The sequence below is a fragment of the Pinus tabuliformis genome, chromosome 9, assembly GCF_031772625.1.
Source record: "Pinus tabuliformis cultivar Carrire ecotype Pingquan chromosome 9, CPIR1, whole genome shotgun sequence".
NCBI lineage: Eukaryota > Viridiplantae > Streptophyta > Pinopsida > Pinales > Pinaceae > Pinus > Pinus tabuliformis.
In genome coordinates, this window is record NC_142307.1 from 1,977,348,648 (window position 1) to 1,977,371,259 (window position 22,612).

Here is a 22,612-nt window from a genome sequence, read left to right on the forward strand (position 1 = left end):
AGATTGATGATCTCTTACTCATCCCTGGTCGAATTCAGAGAGGCAAGTGTCACAGGATAAGTTTCTGGAAGATTCCATGCTCCTCCACCTTGCGGATTGACCCTGCCATTTGTCCCTTCTCGCCCATCGCACCCCATAGAAGGGATTTTTGACATGCATCGCACCTACTGTGTGTATTCAGGTGGGATGCAACACACTTTGCCTATGGAGTAGGTGAAATGGTCCAGTTTTGACCAGTTCTGAGTAGTTTTTCATGGAGAACTTCTGGGAGAAGATGTAATCAGTTGACCTTGTTATTTTAGGGGTCGGAACAACACTTTTAGGGACTTAAGAGCCCTAGGTTTATTGAAATTTATGATTGGGGTTGCAGTGCCCAAAAATGTCTATAACAGTTGACCCCTAAAGCATGAGGTCGTTAATTTGTCGATGTCGGGTGAAATGCTTTATCATGAGGATATGAAGTTCTTTCAAGCTGGAAGGAGACCTGTAATAAGATACAATACAATACATTATCTTCATAAGATTTTCATGATCTAGCTGAGGCGGGCATTCCCATGCTCAGCTTTATAAATTCATTTTTCATGTACATGAGACAGACAATCGTCTGAGTGCAGACTGATGATTCTGGTAGAGCCATCATCCCTTAGATTGGATGATTATCTGTGCAGCAATGATGTACATTTGATGTCTTTATTTTCCTGAATATATATCGCAGCCCGGATGGATGAAACTAGATCCGGGGTCTTCAATCTCGTTCGATCTTCACTCAAAGTACAAGTCGATCCATGTGAGAGATGTTCTGGAGTCGAACATGGAAAGACATCGCCTGATTACCAGCCAATGATGTAAGCCGTTAACAGGCGTGAGAGGAATCATCGATAATGATAATGATCCTCAAGGTACTACAGTACAATTCACGTGGTGTGAATAAAGGACTTGTCGTCGAACACCATGCAAAATCTTTCGGTCGAAGGCCATTGATGTAAACCTGTCGCCGAAAGTGAGAAACTTGCCATTGAGGCATGCAAGCTTCAAAGTACTGAAAGGGTTGTTCCTAGATCGACTTCTTGGATAATGAGCTGATGTCGACAAGAAGCGACCCATCATAGGAGGCCCTTAGTGAATCCCACATCAATGACACGGAACGGAGCAAATGATTTTAATGGAGGTGAAAATGATCTGGTGATATAAGGTTCAGGGTGGCGGTCATGAAAGAATGGAGCGTAAATGTATTGCAGTGGGTGAGACACAGGTGAATTCTCTGAGCGACTTCTCTTGAACATAACGCGACACTGACATGATGGATCGGTAGCATTAACCCCAAATGTGGATGGTGTGATGGAACCATGGTGATGTGACCAGTGAATGGAACAACCCAACCTGACTTGGATGTGGAGTGAAAGTGTCATGTTCAAGAGCGACTTGCTACCAACAAAGTTTCTTCAAGTTTTCTTCCCAATTTTTCCCCAGTCATTGCTGACCAGTACCTCTTTATTTTTGTCAAGCTTGAGGAGGATAACATATGCTTGTTCTATAATTTTCCCTTCGGGCAAACCCATCGCTATGTTTTAACGAGCCTAGCGATAGTGAAGCTCGTTCTTGTCTGTTATGGACAAGTTTTTCGCTATTAGGTTTTAACGAGTTTAACGACAAAGATAACTTGGTCCTTTTCAATTTTAGAGAGTCTGAAAAGGAACGTAAAGGAAACTCCAAAAATCCTTTTTCGTCATCTAATCCCTTAAGTCCGAAAAAGTATAAAATAATACAGAAGGGATGAATTTTTAGTACTTTTAACGAGCCGAACAAAACAAGCACTCGATCTTTTTGTGTAATAATCCCTCAGGTCCAAAAAGATTAAAATCTAAAGGAGGGATAGCACTTCCGGTCACTTTAACGAGCTGGAGAGGCCAATGGCTCGACAATCTTTTCATATTTTACGAGTCAGTTGAAAAGAGCTTAAAGGAGGCTCGTCTTTGAGGAATGAGTGATAAATTCGGGTAGCAGCTGATTCCAGGTAAGGTTTGGAATTTTCCAATCACGACAGTGTTACAAGGATGGCTAACAGGATCACTTTTCGCAGCTGTTCCTCAAAATGGGTAAACAATCAAGTGGAGGTGAATGATCGACCAATACAGAGTGGAGGTGATGATAAGAACACGACCAAGGCTTTAAAGGCTGAAGTACTACATTCACGACGGTTATTTACCGGAAATTGGTTCTTTTTTTAATGAGCTTAAATGCTGGGGGAAACACTTGCTCATTTCTTATGTTTATTTTTTAACGAGCTTGAATTCCGCGTTAAAATGGCTCGATTAATCCAGTCGCATAATAAGGATGTCTCATATATAAAAAACGACATTATTTCAAAGCTTTGCCCCACATCCTTTCTTTATGCAAGTTAGGAAACGACCAATCCTACGAGTTTAAAGGGTTAGAGGCCTATAAAGTTAAAAAATAAATGGTCGCTCTTCGCTTGCATGCAAAAAGGTTTGCATGCCCCCAGGTATAGTGAAATAGAGTTTCAAGGTTACCCCTCAATTTGCAGACAAAACATTTGTTTTATCGGGAAAGGCCTACCTTTTCAGGTTACCCCTCAATTTGCAGACAAAACATTTGTTTTATCAGGAAAGGCCTACTTTTTTCAGGTTACCAAAGATTGTTCTATTTGTGCCACAAACAAAAAAATTCTTTGGCGATGTCTACCGAAATAGACAAAGGTGAGTGGCACAGACGCCTCCACTCACATAACTTTGACGAGGGAATCTTATTCTAGTCTAATCCCCTTTTCCTAAACAAATGGGTGTGTCAGACTAGTCAGATATCCTTCGTGGAAACCTACCCTATACCTGAAGTTTTCCTGTCGAAAAAGGCCAGGGTGCATGCCCCCTGGGTTTCAGTCATGCCCTCCGAATCACTCGCGCTCATCAGGAGGACGGACTAGGGATTGATGAGACATTCCTTGCATGAAAAGACCATTCAGGGTTGGTATATGACTATTTGATATGTGTGAACCGGGGAATGAAAGTTGGTCCACGATCTTGACCACTCTTCCTTCATGTGGAAAACACATTACTCTAAAGAGTGAGGAGACAATGGCTCCCATGCAATAAATATAGTCTCATCCAAGGAGTAGATTATAATCCAGGGGTCCTTGGACTACCATTACGTTCATGTGAACAATTTTCCTTCTCAATGTTATCGGCACATCGGGAAGGATCCCTAACGGTCGACTGGTTCCTTTGTCAAAGCCTGTTAGATTTCTCATCTCAGGCAAAAGCGATGGCGAAACAAGTACTTTCCAAGCAGTTGAGGAAAGGATACTCATAGAAGCCCCCTCATCTATGATGATACCAGCCATAACCATTCTATATACTTGAGTGATGATTCAGAATGGTACAGTAGCCGGTAAAGGGGGTCTGCCTAGTAGATTCCAGTCAAAGGAAACAACCAGGTTGCTTGGAGGTGGGACCGAATAGACGGCCGGGTATGACTCTGACGAACTTCCTTCCTGCAATAAAGGGACGGGTAGACTGCCCCCATGTTCATCGGAGTCTGTGTTCACGAAGAGAATTTGAACGGTGTCATTCTTATCCTCTTCGGTGACTGTATCATCTGAAGATTGATCCTCTGAAGGCACGATCGGGTCAACTGCCACCTCGACCTTTTGACTTTCGTCTGGTATGGATTCAGATGGTTTATCTTCAATGATAGACGCTTCGGCCGACCACAAGGGCGTGTCAGCCGGATTTTCAACTAGTGACGGACTCGGCAAGAGTTTCTTATATCCAGGAGGGAGCCGTAACGGTGAAACCGGACGGTCGTCCAAAACTCTTTTAGCCTCATCTAAGAAGGGACAACGGTGGACGGCGTGATCACCTTCACACAGTTTACAAGGAAATTTATATTTTCCTTTTTGTCCAGAGGCTTCACTTTCACTAGTTGACGGTGTATTTTCAACATGATCATCAGAGGTTGACGACACCGGGTTGTGCAAACGAGGAGACTGGTCCCTTAAGATCTGAGGGATGCAAGGACAATCTCGATGATAGTGGTCTCCTTTGTAAATGACACATGGCGATTTAGGCCTGGTCGGTGCAGTGTGTGGATTTTCGCTAGACGATGCTTGGTTGCCCCTTTTCGCCTTTGGCTCCTTCTTCTTCTTCTCTTTCTTCTTCTTTTCCTTCTTCTTCTCAGGTACTTGATTTTTGGCTTTACCAGCTTCATCAAGTAAAGAGGAAGGAGGAGAGGAAGAATTGGACGAAGTAGAGGGCTGGGGGGTAACTCTGGAATCGTTTAGTTGCTGACTCGATTGTTTAGGAATCGCAATGTTCTGAATGACGGAGGTTGAGAAGAGCCATACGGGCAAGCCAATTTTCAATCCTGGAAGAGACAATGTGGCCATATGGGGTGCACCAACATCTCCCCAAGAGGAGAAGGGACTAGGATTTCCTCCAAGGGGAACTCCTTGGTTGGTGGACTCCATTTTCCTCAACCTAAGACCAACGTAGGAAAGGTGATAATTATTCCGTTTAAAATAAATTTTAGACGCTTTGACGCAACTCTTTTTTTCAATTTTTAAGAGTCGAGAAAAAACAAAAGATGACTCTAGTCGTCTTTGATTTTTAATGAGCCTGAAGTGACAAGTGCTCAGATGGACCTTTTCCATTAAGGAGTCTGAAAAGGAACGAAAGGGACTGCTCTAGAAATCTAGACAGAGGGATTACCAAACCAATCGCAAAACTGCAGAATACTTTTTACGGTACGACAGTCAATCTTCCCGAATGCTGTGTTCAGTGCATTGTGATCAATAGGGTGACAGACACGGCTTCCTATGGATAAAGGATTAAGCCTATTGTGGTCTCCCAAAATATACTCGACGGTACGTGGGAGCACAAGTCCGTACTGGCACTTATCATCTCAAAGTGGAGGAATCACCCAACCAACAGTGAAAACAACAGTTACCAGGCTTTACGACGCCGGAATACGTCTCTAGCCTAGACTTCTAGATGTTGTGCGTTAGGTTCCAAAGCGTTTTTAGATTCATTAAATTTATTTTATAGTTGATCTTGCTTAAGAAATTTGCCTTTCAAGTTCACTGCGTGATGTAGATGTACAATTCCTAAAATGCAATCTAAGATGATAAACAGTCGTTTAGTCTTCTTTTTGCAAATGAAAATCCTACTTACTAAGGAAAGAGAGATGGCGTTCTTTCAAGAAAGAGCAAAGAGCACACACTATATGCACTGTCCTAAATCAAACCAACAAACAGTCTAAATGCAAATGCACATGCATGTATTTGTTTTTAGCCTTCTTAATGTGTGAATGATAAAAAGAAAGCTAAGCGCAAATCTGAATTATTTTCCAAAGCAACAATTACTAACAAGTTTCTTTTCAAAACAAAATGAGGACAATGACAACACTTTGCGATTTGGAATTGAAAAATTGCTTTCGACACTAGAAAAAACTACTAATTCAGATCAAATACAAGAGTAACAGTGTAATCGACTATCAAGAACAATCAGATTCTCTTCTATGACTGAAAACGACACTTGCGACACTTTCAAATCAAGAAACAATAGTACAATTACGCTACTTCTTTGTAAAGGAGAACTGAAAATGACTAAAAAATACATAAAAACATTTACAGTTCTTTGCACAATGGAGGCGGAATAACAGCAAGGAAAGGGGTTTCAAATAGAGGTGTACTGACTACAGGCAGCAAAACTCCTGAATAGATCTGAAAAGAGTGAACATAGAAACCAAAATTTAGGAACAAGGCCTTGTCTGATCAGCGCACCTGTAACACAGTGAAACTGAAATGCAACGCACCTACTACACTCGGGAAGTGCGCTGCATTTGAAGTTCACAGAACAGACAATGCACTGGTCGAGGGACGAGACTTTGATTGGGTTCCGGGTCACAGTTTGCAGTTCAGTTCAAGGATTTTGGCCGAGCAAGTGGTAATCAGTAAATCAATCACAGGGGTAGATCTAAAGAGGTTACTAGAGCCACCACGAGGGCAATTAGAGAGCTTGTATTTCAATTGTTTAATTCATAAACAAAACCCGGAGATTGACTGAAGCAGCGTTGATCTACTTTGCACTTGCATAGCAAATGCAGTTCGAAGGCTAGCTGGCTTGACTTCAGGCTCCATCTGTAAGTTTATAAAGTAAACAAATGTAGATGAACAAACGATCTATTCCTTCCCCAGCGGAGTCGCCATTTTGTTACCGGGATTAGTGTCTCTGCAGAGCTGCTAATCCCACTAAGGCTGGTAGTTACCTTAGAAACAAACAAACTAAAACTACTTTCGTTTTCCTTTATGAGAGATAGATGAAAGAAGAATAAAGGAGACCAACCTCTGTCTTGCGCTTGGTTCCTTGTTCGATTCCTCTCCCTTCTGATAGATCTTTTGCCACTCGCTTCCTTGTCCAACCAGCTTCACAGGGTACCTGTAGAATCAAAGCAGCATAATACTATCCAAGAACATAGATCTATTATCATAAACAATATAGGATCAGATGTACATTGACCACACAAATGCATAAAACATTAATCATACAAACATGTGGAGGAAAACTTGAATAGCTTTATTGATAATCAAGAAAGAGCCAAGAGAATTACAACCAATTGTTCTGACCTAGCATCATCCTCTCAGCAAGAAGCCCTTCTTCACCTCATGAAAAGCTTAGATCACCCAACACTATGATATTGCACCAAGAAACTAGCAGCACTTCCTTACAAGATACAAAATTCCAGCCTCTGGATCTCTGGGATGAGGGATCCATATATAGATGTCTGCAAGGGGGGTGAGTTAGCTTTTGATATTTGATTAGTGTCTTCTCTCTGATAGTTCTTGATTCCACTTGGAGATTGATGATCTCTTACTCATCCCTGGTCGAATTCAGAGAGGCAAGTGTCACAGGAGAAGTTTCTGGAAGATTCCATGCTCCTCCACCTTGCGGATTGACCCTGCCATTTGTCCCTTCTCACCCATCGTACCCCATAGAAGGGCTTTTTGACATGCATCGCACCTACTGCGTGTATTCAGGTGGGATGCAACACACTTTGCCTATGGAATAGGTGAAATGGTCCAGTTTTGACCAGTTCTGAGTAGTTTTTCATGGAGAACTTCTGGGAGAAGATGTAATCAGTTGACCTTGTTCTTTTAGGGGTCGGAACAACGCTTTTAGGGACTTAAGAGCCCTAGGTTTATTGACATTTATGATTAGGGTTGCAGTGCCCAAAAATGTCTATAACAACCGTTAGTCCTTTCTTCTGCAAATCTAAAAGGATCTAGAGGATGATGACAATAACCTTAGCTTGCTTTTCTTGAGAATTCACAAGCCATTCTTGTGCTTCAATCAACCTCTCATTTTCCACCTTACAACTTACGATCTCTTCCTTTAAACTTCTCAATGTGTCTCCTAGATTAGGAGAGTCTCCCTCTCCCTGTTGCTCAACTGATATCTCCCATCCCACAAATATCTCCTTCGACCTGTACGAGGAGTTATGTGAACTATACTCAACTATTCTGCCCTTCATCCCTAGTCTTCTATTGTCCTACAAACATACCATGTTATATAAACCAAATAGAATACATAATCAAAATAATACCTCAATGTATCTCAGGGGAGGCTATTGCATCTACACAACTCAGTCCATATTAACGCGATACATAATAATATCAAGAACTTAACTGCCATGTAAGCTACCACAATGAAAATAATCATCATGCAAATGACCATAATGCTTATACCAACAAATTAATTATTATGCATGAATAATCAATGCACGTTCATATGAACACACTAATTAACTAGCATCTATCATGCATTCATGTGACTGCAGTGCATATAACAAAAATTATCCATCATGCATGCATGCTAAACCTATAAAATTGCATACCAATCTGCATTTACCTGAGGCCCAATGTTGCAACCTCACTTCGATACCACTCTGTAACCCCCCACCCGACATTTACCCGCTTTTACAAGCTTGATATGGTACACATGAGATGAGAGTTACTATGCATGACCCAACATGCAAGTTCCAGTTATGGAAGTAGGGTATACCATCCAGAACTTACTGCAACCTTCCAAGGACACATGATCACTCACACATCAGACCAATTTCACTAGTGACCATTCCATGAGTTGGAACCATCTTTTTCACCCACTTTCCCTACCGGGCGCACTCATATATGCCAATGCATGTGGCCAAAAGGCTCTAGCCGCACTCACAAGATTCCCTCCATGCAGCTATAGTTGAAATTATCCACTTAAGAGGGTGTGGCTAGAAGGTCCTATTCCAGATTTTTGGGTTAGTCTTCAGACCAACTGCCTAGATCTACCCAGAACCTTCCAGAACTCTGTCAACCTGGTATGTGTGTATGTATACTTAATTCCAGGCTCTAATCCTTCTCCAAACTTGGAAAATACACGATGATCATTTCTGCAAATACTTGGTAAACATAACACTTACAGGTCATGAATGCATATCTGTTCACTGTATCATTAGTTTCATCAGAGAATCATCAAGAATGCTAATTGCCCTCTCTTTCTAATTGCAACAACCAATATCAACTCATGCATTCAATATATAACCAGGATCCTATCAAACCATGGAATATAACCATAACAAGAGCACATCGTAATGAGGAATATATCATGCATGTAACTAAAATTTAACTAGAATAGAACTATGACAACTCAGTCATAAAATCATACCTAAAATCAAAATTTCTGCTTATTAATATCAATAAGAATAAACACAATAACATATGCAATTGCTAACCAAGTCCATGACTTCCACGTACCACCCAACCATAGATTGGGCTGAACCAAATATTTCTTTCAGTCAATCACTATTGTACCATATTCCAAGCATGAATGTGGGATCACATGGTATAAAATAAAATAGAACCAACCAGGGCTTCCAGAGGCTAAACCATCTCAACCCTCAACCACAACGATTTCACCTAAACTGGTCCACAAATCACCAAAACCAAACCATATTGGATGCCTCAGATTTTCTTCACCATAACTAGATGAATTTTCCTATCTCCACCAACTTGTCAAGAGTTGTTGGAGAAAAGCATCTCCACCCTCAACCCTTGGGAATTTTCCTGAGACCACCTCAACCAGGATCCAAAATCTAATGACAATCCAAATCGTAACCAACACAAGGAACCCACTACATCATGGCTATCCAGGAAATGGAAAAGGCAAGGCTATACACCACTGTCAATCCAAGAAAATCCCATGGAAATGACAACAAACATGAACAATAAACCAATGCATATACCATGCATTCACATCCAAACAAGATAACCAAACATGCAACATGTTACCTACAAAATCCTCTTCTTAATTGCTTTTCCTTACTTGATTTCTATTGATCCAATTTCTCTTGTGCTTCTTGCTTTCCTTGCTTGCTTGCTCACTCTTTCTTCCTCTCTTTTCTCCCAATAGAGAATACTAGAATGTCCAAAAGTAACCAAGAGTATATGATCCAAGAGAGAGTGTTGGAATGTTCTCTCTCTCCATTTTTTGCCCTTCAATTTCCTTCATTTTCCCTTGCATGCATTGTCTCTTCATCTTCCTTTTCTCTTATTTTGCTTTATCTCTTGAATTAATTTCCATTTACTACCCTTTGCCTTTTCCAATGCCAATTTCCATAGCCAATAAATAATTAACCACAAGTGACCCCCAATGTGATGTTTTTCCCCTCCTTTAAGCTTATGGAATACGTATCCCATGACCTTGGTTTTATTTTTTTCTTTTTACATGGAAATATAGCCCAAATCTATTACAAAGATGATATTCAACCAACAAGAATCTCAGGAAGGAGAGGTCTGGAAAATAATTATGCAAAGTGTTCGGGAAGCCATCCTATCTACTTCTTGGACACAAGAAGGTTGGGAAGAAAAACACCATGAGGCAAGGATCCTAAAATTCGAGCTCTCACCATCCATGGATTACTCGATATCCCCCCATTCCCCACGCATGAGGATGTTCTCTGTGACAATTTTCACATTTCCACCAATGGGATTTATAAATATTAACTTTGATGGCACTTTGAAAGGTAATCTAGGCCTAACCAAATATGAAGAGATCTTTCAAGATAGCTGGGTTTAGGAATTATACATCTATGTAGGCGGTTGTAGAATCAATAGCAATATTGTTTCTGAATTCTTCATGCTGGATACCAAACTAATACATGCTATATTAAACGACTTCACAAGACTTCAAGTAGATGGTGATTCCCAACTAGTAATCAATATGCTTAAAAGGTTGTTAAATGGGTACCCTTTGGACAATAGTTGTAAGAGCTAGAGATTATAATTTTTTGTATCTCGTATTCAATCTTTGCTCCAAGACTTCCATATCATTATCATTATTCACACTCATAAATATAAAAACAAGGTGGCACATTTCTTAACTAATGTGGGATGCCTTAACAAAAAAATTAACTTGGCATCTGCCTGAAAAACAAGGAATTGAAAGAGTGGAGAGATCAATTGCAACTCCTCATCTCCCAATATAAGGCATCCCCAATGGGGGCATTGAAAATTGAACTTAAGAAAAGGGGGGAAGCCCACTAGCCCACCACCTTTCCCAACATTAAAGAGGGGGGATGACATGGTCATCTCAACCCATGCACTCACACATGCCACCAAGATCAACATTCAAGCACATTAAGGTGGAATACTCCACTTCCATCATGTGTTCTTACATTCCCTGCTACTTTCCCGACATTTTCTTCTACACAATAGGTAATTCCTAGCCATAGGTGGGATATTTCCACTATGGAACTGGATTTTCTAGCTCCTTGGTAAGCGAAGGACTAGACCCTGGCCTAGACCCCTACAACATCCACCCTTTAGTAGAGCTTGGAACCTGGTTCACAAGAGAGTTTACAAGGAATTCTATTTCTATAATTTTCATTGCCCAATAGAGTGGTGAGCTTGGAATAAAACAACTCATAGCATAGCGGGTCATAAACAATGCCATAGATGATCCTATGTATAGTCTCTGCAAGTTTTTAAGTATGGTTTTCTTTGCATGATGGAATTAGTTGTTTAGTGTACATGGTGTCCTGATGGTATTGAGAACTCTTGGGGTGTTGTGGTTTGTTTTTTTTTTTTTATGTAATTCTCACCCAAAGATCCCCCTGGAAACACCCCCTCCTTCGCTGTTGTTCCATATCATCCCTTGGTTAGTTTGGGCACAATGTCTAACCTCCCTCATAGCCCTATTTTCGTTTAGTGTTTCCTGGTTCACCAATCCTCACCTCCTTTAGTCGTTCATTTGCCTCATGTCATGTCTACTCCCGAATTTCATGCCATGACAGAGGAATCACTCTTGCCAAGGGTCTGGAGGCTATGACTCTTTGAGCAAGCCTCGAGACCAGAACCAAGCCTAGTTTTCTACTGCTATTTTCCATTCTGCTACCCCACTTGAGATTCAAGTGGAAATTTAATAACTGGAAGCTTTAACCACTAATGGCCACCATGTATATTATGAATCTGAAATTCAAACAAAAATTTCTAGCTGGGTCCCTAACCCTAGCCACAATAGGGGATGGCATAGTCAATACAGTAATTCCATTACCCTTCCTTGGCAAATGAATATGGTCCCACGACAAGTTCTCAATGAAAATTATGAGGATCACAATGAGATTATTGCATTGCTTAATGAAATCCAAAGAGTCCAACACCATCAATGCTCCTATTTTGTTAGCCTCAAGGCCCACTTGGCATATATTGAAGGTCATCTCCAGTGTCACAAACCTCTAACAAGCTCAAGTGCAAAGGACTAGGAGCTAGTAACATCCTCTAACAAATGATGATCTCTAAGATCTCTTGGCTTATGTTTTGGCTTCAAACATTTCTTTTATTTTCATAGTTAGATGCATAACTAGCTATACCTAGTAGATGATATGTAGAAATTTTAACAATCCTTCTAGACAATTGTATAAACATAGGATAACTAGTATTGAACTTGTATTTTTGAATATTTTGATGGATGGAAAACTAGTTCGACCTTCATTGTTTGTGGTATGTTTTCCCACGTGGTAGATCGTGATGGTGAGTAGAAAAAAAATCTGAACTTTATATGCCACGGTTTATAATTCAATAGAAAATCTTAATTATATAAAAAAATATAATATATTAATAAAATTATTGATTTTTTATAAGTACTTTTTAACTTAAATTAAATTATTAATATTGATTATTCTATTATATTGATTTAATAGTGTTCAATAATACTTCAATGTTTGATAGATCATATTTCATAATTTTATATTTTCTTTTTAATTTGTCAAATTGAGAAAAATGTATTTTCATTTATATCAACTTTATTTAATATATTTTTTTATTGAAAAAAATGTATTTGCATTTAAATCAACTTTATTTAATATACTTTTTCCATGAAGATGGAAAAATCTTATAACTTATGTAAACTATCCTTCAAGCATGCAAACAAATTAAATTTTAAGAAAACTATTGATGGTTTGTAAAGGGATAAATTTTCATGCTCATAGATGCTTTTGATTGTTAACCTATCTTATTTTATTTAAGGATTGTTAGTTTATTTTCTTTTATTTAAGGAAGGCAATTTCTTAAACAATTAAAAAAATTGATGAATACTATAAAAATCCTGAACAAAACCATAACTAGAGCACATTAAAAATCCATGCTTATAACCATATTATTAACCATGACATAACAACCATTAAATCGCCATAATAACAAGTACAAGTGCTCATAAATCACAATAAGAAAAATAATTCTTGTTAACTGATGCAAAAGCCAACAAAGTCAGGGACTTCCATGTACCACTCGACCATAGATTGGGCTCAACCAAATCTTTATTTTAGCCAATCACCCCTATGCCATATTCCAAGCATGAATGTGGGATCCGAAGACATAAAAAACCAATGATTCACGAAGATTAAACCACCTCCACCGTAAGGCTACCGCGATCTCACCAAAACCGGTCAAGAGATCATAAAGCCCAAAACAAGCTTGGACTCCTCGGAGTTTCTTCATAAATACCTTGAAGAATTTTTATGTCTCCACCCACCTATCAAGGGATTTTCGGCACCTCCACCTCCAACCCCTGGGAATTTTCCTCTGACTACCTCACCCGGTTCCAAAACCTTCTGACAATCCAAAGCTCAACCAAGAAAAGAATCCCATCACACTATAACTCTTCAGAAATGGCAAGGCAAGGCTGAAACCACTGCCAAACCAGGAAAAACCTATGCCAATGACAACAAATGAACCACCAAATGCATGTACCATATATTCACACCTCAACTAGGAAACCACACATGTAACTTATTAACTGCAAAATCCTCTTGCTAAAGCTACCGATCCAACCTTCCTCGCTTATCCTTTGTTTTCCTTGCTTGCCATTTTCCTTCCTTTTCTTTCCTTGTCCTTCCTTTGCTTTCTCCTCTCGTTGCTCTTCTCTCTCTGAAATTAATTTCAAAGCCAAGCTGCCAAAAAGTTGTGAACTAATCCTCAGAAGCCTTTTTATAATCAAGGCCACTATTTTCATCATTTTCCTTAATTTTTCCTTCAATTTCCCTCTCATGCAAACTTGTGACCTTTTGTATCCCTTTTCTCCTATTTTCTTTATTTTCATAATTAAATGCCAATTAATACCTATTTTCCTTTTCCAATGCCTTTCTCAATTTTCTTATCCATAAATAAATTGAAAGTGACACCCACTAAGATGCTTTGCCCAACATTCAACTTGGAATACATGTCCCATGACCTTGGTCTTATTTTTCCTTTATTAACTTTATTACATGAACTTCAAACACGGTGTTGTTACAAGTTAATTGAATAGAGAACAATATGACATGCACATAAATACATATCCTTTCATAAAAAAACATGACTTATCATGACTTACACGATTATTATTACAATATAAATAGTTCCCTAGGGAGCTCACTTGATAAGCTCGTGAAAATGTAAAGAAAATATGAATACAAGGTTTCATGTTCAAATCCCAATTGCTTACTCGTGGTTGTGTGCTAGAGACTAACATAATTCACCTAAGGTGCTAGAGAGTAACACGATTCACCTAAGGTGTTAAAGACTAACATGATTCACCTAAAGTGCTAGAGACTAACATGATTCACCTAAAAGTTATAATATTAACAATTGACCTTGTATCAAGTGAATATAAGACCAACCCAACTACTAAAATCTCTAACATTAAAATTATTTTAATATATACACATTATCACATAATTACAATATCAGGTTCACAATAATTTTAGTAGAACCAATTGTGAAAAAAAACAAAAAACATATTGTTACTGTAGCAAATTTAACTCATTATAGGAAACTTCCAAAACCCTAATCCCGTGATGAAAAGCCTCACAACTAAGAAAAAGAAGCTATTAATAAATGTAAAAGGTAATAACACAGTTGACCATCCTTATTTACTTACCATAATGACAAAGTTTCATATGATTATTCTTGCCCTTTCAAAAACAAACAAGATGAGCTGCAAGGCAGCAAGTCCCTGCATTAAGTTCAGCCTGAGAATGCAACTGTAGCTGCATTGAGTGGGAAAGTCACGAAAACCGTACTAGATGCTGAGAAGAAGCTAGAGCAAGGGAACTCTGTTTTTAAGCATTTTCCAGCTACAGTTAAGAAGGAGCATGCTAAACTCCTGTACACAGTCGAAAAAGGGGCACTCATTCCTGCAACTAAAACCTTGATCACAGCATTTGCCTCCAGGTAAAGATCTGATTCATTTACATTTTCCTGCCAGAAAAGGCAGTTGATCCTATGTCATCCATGGGTCATCTCGTGACTGGAGTTATTGATGGGAAATTGGAGGGGTTTTGTATGAGATGGCGGCAGGGTTTTTTGGAGAACAATTTTTGCAAGCACCTAGTTGCATGAACAATCCTGAAAATGGGGATACAACTTCAGGGTTCCTCCTCGTCGACATCATAGGAGGAAGGATGAAATGAAAAAGAGGGATAGGAGTGCTTACAATTTTTTCTTTGCTGAGCAACATACAAAATTGAAAGCATTGCATCCGGGCAAGGATAGGGAGATCAGCAAAATGATTGGAGACTCGTGGAATAAACTGACTGATGAAGCGAAAGCTGTAAGATACAAGTGAATTTCGTTTTTGTGGCTATTTAGTTAGTCTTCATTGTTGCCGGTAACAAACTAAAAATAAAATGAGTTTTGTCTTTCTCAGTATGTTGTGCTGACAATCTCTGATAGATGCAGGTTTACCAGGAGCTTGGATTGAAGGATAAAGAAAGGTACAAAAGTGAAATGGAAGAATACAGAGAGAGACAAAAAGTGCTTTCCCAGGACAAGGGAATATTAGTTTCTAGAAATGAAGGCTCAAATCAAGGGCTTGAAAATCATACCGAAGTGCAGACTCAAGACCCGTTCAAATCAAGCACTGGATAATAATTCTGACCTGTTAAATAACCAACAACATAAATATTACAATAATAAAACTAACAGATGTAGGTGGCTGCTAGAAAACATACTGAAACACTTTATAGAATGGAAGCAACAACTTTGGAGACATCCCAAATCCAATCTGAAGAAAATGGTTAGATGTTGAACAAGAAATTAGGGAATTTAAAATAGATGAAAACACCCTGCTTTCTGTGATACCTGACTCTTCTAATCTGAGTCAACCCTGCTCTTTGAGAAAACCAAGCGAAGCCACAATTCAATAGAAGTGAGATTGACTCAGCAAGTTCCACTTGCACATATCACAAGTGACACTTGATCATCTGTCCATAAATACATAGGAAAGCAAACAATATTTTTGCTTGTTTTTCGCAAAATTTCACAACGAACAACCGCCAGGCCTGTCAGAGATCTAGAACCTACGGTGTGACCATGATTGCAGAAGTCACCAAGGAATCAAGAAAACGTTGAATACAAGAGGAAATTCACACTGATTATGTAACACAAGTTTGAAACTTGGAGCAAAGACTTGAAACTAAAGTGGAACCCAATAAAATTGGAATACATGGATCAACCATGGATTAATTAGATGAGAGAACTTTGCAACGAGACAACGAAGATTTTGCAATGCAGGCCTTGGATTCACAAGCGTAGGAGCAATATCTCTGTCGCAATAGAAAAGTCTTCAGAGATTCTGTTGAACAGAGTTGCCAGACCTGACTCGGTACTTAATCCAAATGGCTAAGGGTCAAAGCATAAACATACAGACCAATACTGCTGTCTCCTGATGCAACTTGTGTTGAGCTGTTTGTATCAAAAACACAAGAATTAATTGGCCAAAGCTTTCGTGGCCCATCAAAGTTAAGGCAATCCATGACTAAGGAGGCAGAGCAAAAGAACTACAACAATATGTAACATGCAGTAGGATTTGTTGAAGTACGCATTTACAGATGGTAGTCTAATAACCCAGAATTAGTGCCAGGTGCTTGATAGAAGAACATAGGGGAGCTGATGTTTATTTCTTAAGTTATAAACCCTTGAAGGCAAGCAAGCCCATAGCAACCAAACCTCTCACTACAGAAGTGACCGACATACATTTATGTTTAGTACTGCTGTCTTGTGATGCAACTTGTGTTGAGCTGTTTGTATATTGGAGGGTCTTTTCACAAATTTCAGTGACTTTCAATTTATGATGCTTGCATTTTTATCAAAGGAATTTTGATTGAGTCAAACAAAAGATTCAGTGACAAACTCCAGTAACATAGCAGGGTCTTTTCACTAAATTCCTGTCCACAGTCATGGGCAGCCTGAAGGTGTTGAGATTGCAACAAGATGATGGAGCTTAGTGAAAAGAGTCGCCTTCACTAAGTGGGCCCGTAGGCAAATTATGGCGCAAGTTCTATTTTTGGATCCCAGCAGGGATGATCACAGCAGGAGTGACCACAGCAGGGATGATCACAGCAGGAGTGACCACAACAGGTGTGATCACAGTAGGAGTGACCACAACAGGAGTGATCATAGCAGGAGTGATCAAAGTCTATTTTTAGACTGGCTGTCCAAAATAGAAAAGTCAAATATTATTGGCTCATAATAATATTTGGACTATAAACTTGATCTTAGTCTCTTGGAGCACTTCAGTTTGAGCTACAGATGTGGCCCATGCAGCTGTCAGAAGGAAGTATGCTTTTCTTATGAGTCAGTTGAGTTGTTGCATGCATGACTTCAGTTAGAACTCAATCAGTTGAGTTTGGTGGAGTTGATTGTGGAGTTGATGGAGTTGTGTTCAGTTTGACTTGGTTAAACTAGTTGTAGTTAGTCTAACTGCAAATAGACTAATGATGAGTTGTTAAACTAATTATTAACTCATAATACAACTATAGAATACATCAGTTAACTCAGTTGCATGTCAGTGCATGTTCAGTTCAACAGGGACAGGTGTTAGAGAATCAGATTGCTATCAGTTGTGACTATAGTTGTGCATCAGATCTTGCACAATCAAGGGATTGAGTATGCCAATGAGTTTTCTCATGTATTTGCCCAGTATTATAGCCTCTACTAACATCTAACACAGTGTGAGTGATTCTTTGGAGGTGAAATACGAGTTTGGTAAACCATTCTCATTCATTCTTGAGCAGGTATTGAGCAGTGGAGGCAGGCAAGCAGTGGAATAGATTTGGAGATCAGATCTTAGCTGTATTGTGTGTAATAGGTGGAGCTGGTACTGGATTGCTTGTGATAAGCATTGTACTTTATAATGTTACATGGTCTCAATCATTGATATACAGATAGTTGGGGTTTTTAGCGAGATGCTTTCCCCGGGTTACATATTGTGTTAATGTGTGAATGCTCTTGATGTTTTATTGTTATTGATGCTGCTATATTTATGATCAATGTAGAGGAGCTTATGTATTGTGTATGTATTCCACATTAGTACATGATCAGGATAATCTCTGTTGAATATGTGTTAAATTATTCAAAATTTCTACATGGTATCAGAGTTGTTGATCATCAGATCTACTATTCAGGAAGTGTTTACATTCTATTTCTTCAGGCAGAGTCTGTAATCGGGCCAGTTAGCCTCTGGATTCATCCTTCCTTTGGAAGGTGAGATATCCAGTGAATTCCCATACAGTCAATCTCTGTACGAGAAATATTGTGTTCTCACGAATATTAGATCCGAGGCGGTTGAGTTGGTTTCTGGTGGAATTCGAATTTGTAGCAGTGTTTTCTTGGTTGCAACGCAGCAATGTCTTTCAACAGATTGCGATTGGAGTATGCTCTTGAGGGCAGCTCAAACTATATTGCATGGAAGGACAGGATGGAGGCAGTATTAGATGATAACGGGCTGAAGGAGTTCATAGATACGGATGTCCCAAAGCCTACTGATGCTACCCAAGCTGATGCTTGGCAAAAGAAGACTGCAAAATGTCGAAGGATTCTGTTGGAGGGCATGAAGGATCACATTGTGTCCAGCCTCCATGGAAAGGCTACTCCATATTTGATGTGGAAATCATTAACAGAATTATTCCAAAGCAAGAGCGATCAGAGGAAGCTGGCGCTCAAAGATAAACTCAGAAACATCAAATGCGAGAAGGGTGACAGTATGCCCAAGTATCTCACGAAGTTCACTCAGTGTCGAGATGAGCTGGGAAGTGTGGGGGTTACTGTCGAGGATGAGGACTTGGTGAGCTTGGCTCTCCTTGGTCTTCCAAAGAGTTGGCATTCCTATCAGGACTCTGTCAATGGTCGGGAGAAATTGCCAGGATGGGAAAGACTATGGTCAGATCTTGTGCAGGAGGAGATCAGGCGGAGTACCAGGGATGGATCTTCGTCAAAGGGAGTCGATGAAGAGAATTGCACTTTGGCTACCAAAGAAAAGAAAGGGAAGAGCAAGAAAGCTTCTCAGTCTGGTGCGAAAGGCAAGAAGCAGGATATGTCCAAGGTGAAGTGTTTTCACTGTCACCAACACGGACACTATGCCACTAATTGTCCGCAGAAGAAGAAGAACAAGCAGGCTGCTGGATCTTCAGCAGGAGAGGCTCTAGCCTCACAGTTTGAGCTTGATTTTTCATTGATCGCATGCTTGGTTTCAATTGTGATGGGATCGGTGTGGTTCTTGGACAGTGGTGCGCCTTTTCACATGACGGGAGATAGAGATTTGTTCTCTGATTTGGAGGACAAAGATCTTGGAGTGCACATCGAGATGGGCGATGATGGTAGATACAGTGCGACCGGTATCGGTACCATTTCCTTTGAGATGGAGTCTGGTAAACCCTTCGTATTGAAGGAAGTCATGCATGTTCCAGGATTGAAGAAGAATCTTATCTCAGTGGCGATGTTAGAAGACAAGGGGTATGATGTTGTTTTCAGCGAGGGAAAGGCCTTCCTGTGTAGTAAGACAACTGGTGAGACCCGGAAGATAGGGGTTCGAGTGAGGAACCTTTATCAGTTGCATGTAGATGGATGCGCAACAATGGCAGGCAAGGCAGAAGGATTGGTGAGCCGGGATGATGGCGAGTTGTGGCACAGGAGGTTGGGTCACCTTCACCATGGAGCCTTGAAGATACTGCAGCAGATCACTACAGGGCTTCCTAAAGGCACACTTGCGCAGTCAGATCAGTGCAAGAGGTGTACTTTGGGGAAGTTTGTGAAAGCCACCTTTCACAGGAAGGATAGTCGCGCCACGACGATCCTTGAGAGAATTCACACAGAAGTGTGTGGACCTTTCTCAGTTGCTTCGACAACATAACATAGGTATTATGTGATTTTTGTTGATGATTTCTCTCGTAAGTGCTGGATCTTCTTCATGCAGAAGAAGAGCAAGACATATTCAAAGTTCTGTGAATTCAAAGCACTGGTCAAGAAGGAGTCGGGGAAGAAGGTGAAGGCTCTTAGGAGCGATAATGGTGGTGAATACATCTCGGACGAGTTCAAGGATTTCTGCAAGGCAAAAGGGATTCGAAGAGAGCTCATAGCTCCCCATAATCCACAGCAGAACGGGGTAGCTGAGGGGAAGAACAGAACGATTGTGCGTGATGCACGAGAAATGTTGCATGATCAGGGCCTACCCCTTCACTTGTGGGCAGAAGCATGCAATACAACAGTTTATGTGCAGAACCGTTGTCCTCATAGGATACTTGGCATGAGTACACCCGAGGAGGCTTATTCTGGTAAGAAGCCTGATCTTTATCATTTGAGGATTTTTGGTGCTAACGTTTACATGCATGTGACGAAGGATTCCAGGAAGAAGTTGGAGCCGACCACAGAGGTTGGGATATTTGTGGGGTACACTGATATGCCCCACAACTATCGTGTGTATTTTCCAGACAGTGGTAAAACTGTCGTGCGACGAGATATAAAATTTCAGGAGGAGAAAGCCATGAAGTGTTCGCTTGAGAGGGAGCTACACTTGCATGCAGATGAGGAGCTTTTAGTTCCTAAGGATGAGCTTCAGGACGTGGATCAGCCACAGGACAAGGTTCATGGAGTGGAAGAGACCACTCATGTAGCGCCAACCATCACAGGGCAAAAGCGCTTGACAGAAGCTGAGCGACTGGCTCAAGATGCAGAGAAAGTTGTAGGACCACCTACAGCCCAATGCAGACAGAGACAATCACCTGATCGGTACACTGGATACATGGCTCTTATGAGCAAGTGTGTTGTGACTGAGCCATCCTCTTTCGAGGAAGCTGTGGAGGATCCCGCATGGGTAGACACCATGGTGGAAGAGTATGATTCTATTGTCAGAAACAGTGCATGGGAGATTGTTCCTAGACCGGAAGGGAAATCAGTGGTGGGTTCGAGATGGATCTATCAAGTTAAGCAGGCAGCTGACGGGAGTGTGGAGAAGTACAAGGAAAGATTTGTTGCCCGAGGCTTTTCATAGATAGAGGGGATCCATTATGAGGAGACCTTTGCACCTGTCGCAGGTATTCTTCCATACGGACGATTCTTGCTCTCTCAACGCAGATGGGATGGCACATTCATCAGATGGATGTGAAGACTGTGTTCCTCAATGGAGTCATTGAGGAGGACGTGTACATTGAGCAGCCCGAAGGCTTTGAGGACTTCAGCAGTGAGTTGCATGTGTGCAGGCTCAAGAGAGCGCTGTATGGGTTGAAGCAAGCACCACGTGCTTGGTACACATGGATAGACAGCTATTTCACAGGACTTGGATTCTCCAAGAGCGAGGCAGATCCTAACCTATACCAGATTGTGGTGGAGGGTAAGTTGCTTATCATTGTACTGTATGTTGATGATTTGATTCTAACGGGTGATGAGCTGTTGATACTGTCATGCAAGAAGGATCTTGCTACAGAGTTTGAGATGAAGGATTTGGGCCTCCTTCACTATTTCCTAGGATTGGAAATATGGCAGCGCAATGGTGGACTGTTTGTTTCTCAGGGAAAGTATGCTCGGGAGATACTGGAGAAGTTCAACATGCATGGCCGCAAGCCTGTGATACTCCTCTTCCTGGAGGTTGGAGGAAGGAGGATGCCACTTAAGGAGAAGAAGTGGAAGCCACTGTTTATCGACAGTTGGTGGGGTCGCTGATGTATTTGGTCAATACACGACCTGATATATGTTATGCAGTTAACCAACTTTCACAAGCTATGGTTAAGCCTACCAAGCTCTTCTGGAAGGCGGGCAAGCATGTATTGCGTTATTTGAGAGGCACATCGGGATATGGTTTGTGGTACATACAGGAGGATGAGGTGAAGCTATGTGGCTTCACGGATGCAGATTGGGCAGGGAGCCCAACGGACAGAAAGAGCACATCAGGAGGGGTCTTCAGTATTGGATCGACAACAGTTTCTTGGTACAGCAGGAAGCAGAGATTTGTGGCACTCAGTTCAGCGGAGACCGAGTATATGGCAGCAAGTTTGGCTGCATGCGAGGCTATATGGATGAGGAAGATCCTGGTTGGTTTGTTCGGTTCTCATTTGGATCCTACTATGATTTACTGTGACAACCAGAGTTGCATTAAACTCTCAGCTAATCCTGTATTTCATGATAGATCTAAGCATATTGACATCAAGTACCATCATATCAGAGATTGTGTGTAGCGGAGGATCATGTTGCTTTCATACATTCCAACGGAGGTTCAAGATGCTGATATTCTGACGAAGGCTCTCACCAGGAGCAAATTCGAGTACCACCGAGGCAGGATAGGGGTTGCTGATAATCCATATCTTGTCGAGAGGGAGTGTTGAGATTGCAACAAGATGATGGAGCTTAGTGAAAAGAGTCGCCTTCACTAAGTGGGCCCGCATGCAAATTATGGCGCAAGTTCTATTTTTGGATCCCAGCAGGGATGATCACAGCAGGAGTGACCACAGCAGGGATGATCACAACAGGAGTGACCACAGCAGGTGTGATCACAGTAGGAGTGACCATAGTAGGAGTGATCATAGCAGGAGTGATCAAAGTCTATTTTTAGACTGGCTGTCCAAAATTGAAAAGTCAAATATTATTGTCTCATAATAATATTTGGACTATAAACTTGATCTTATTCTCTTGGAGCACTTCAGTTTGAGCTACAGATGTGGCCCATGCAGTTTTCAGAAGGAAGTACGCTTTTCTTATTAGTCAGTTGAGTTGTTGCATGCATGACTTCAGTTAGAACTCAATCAG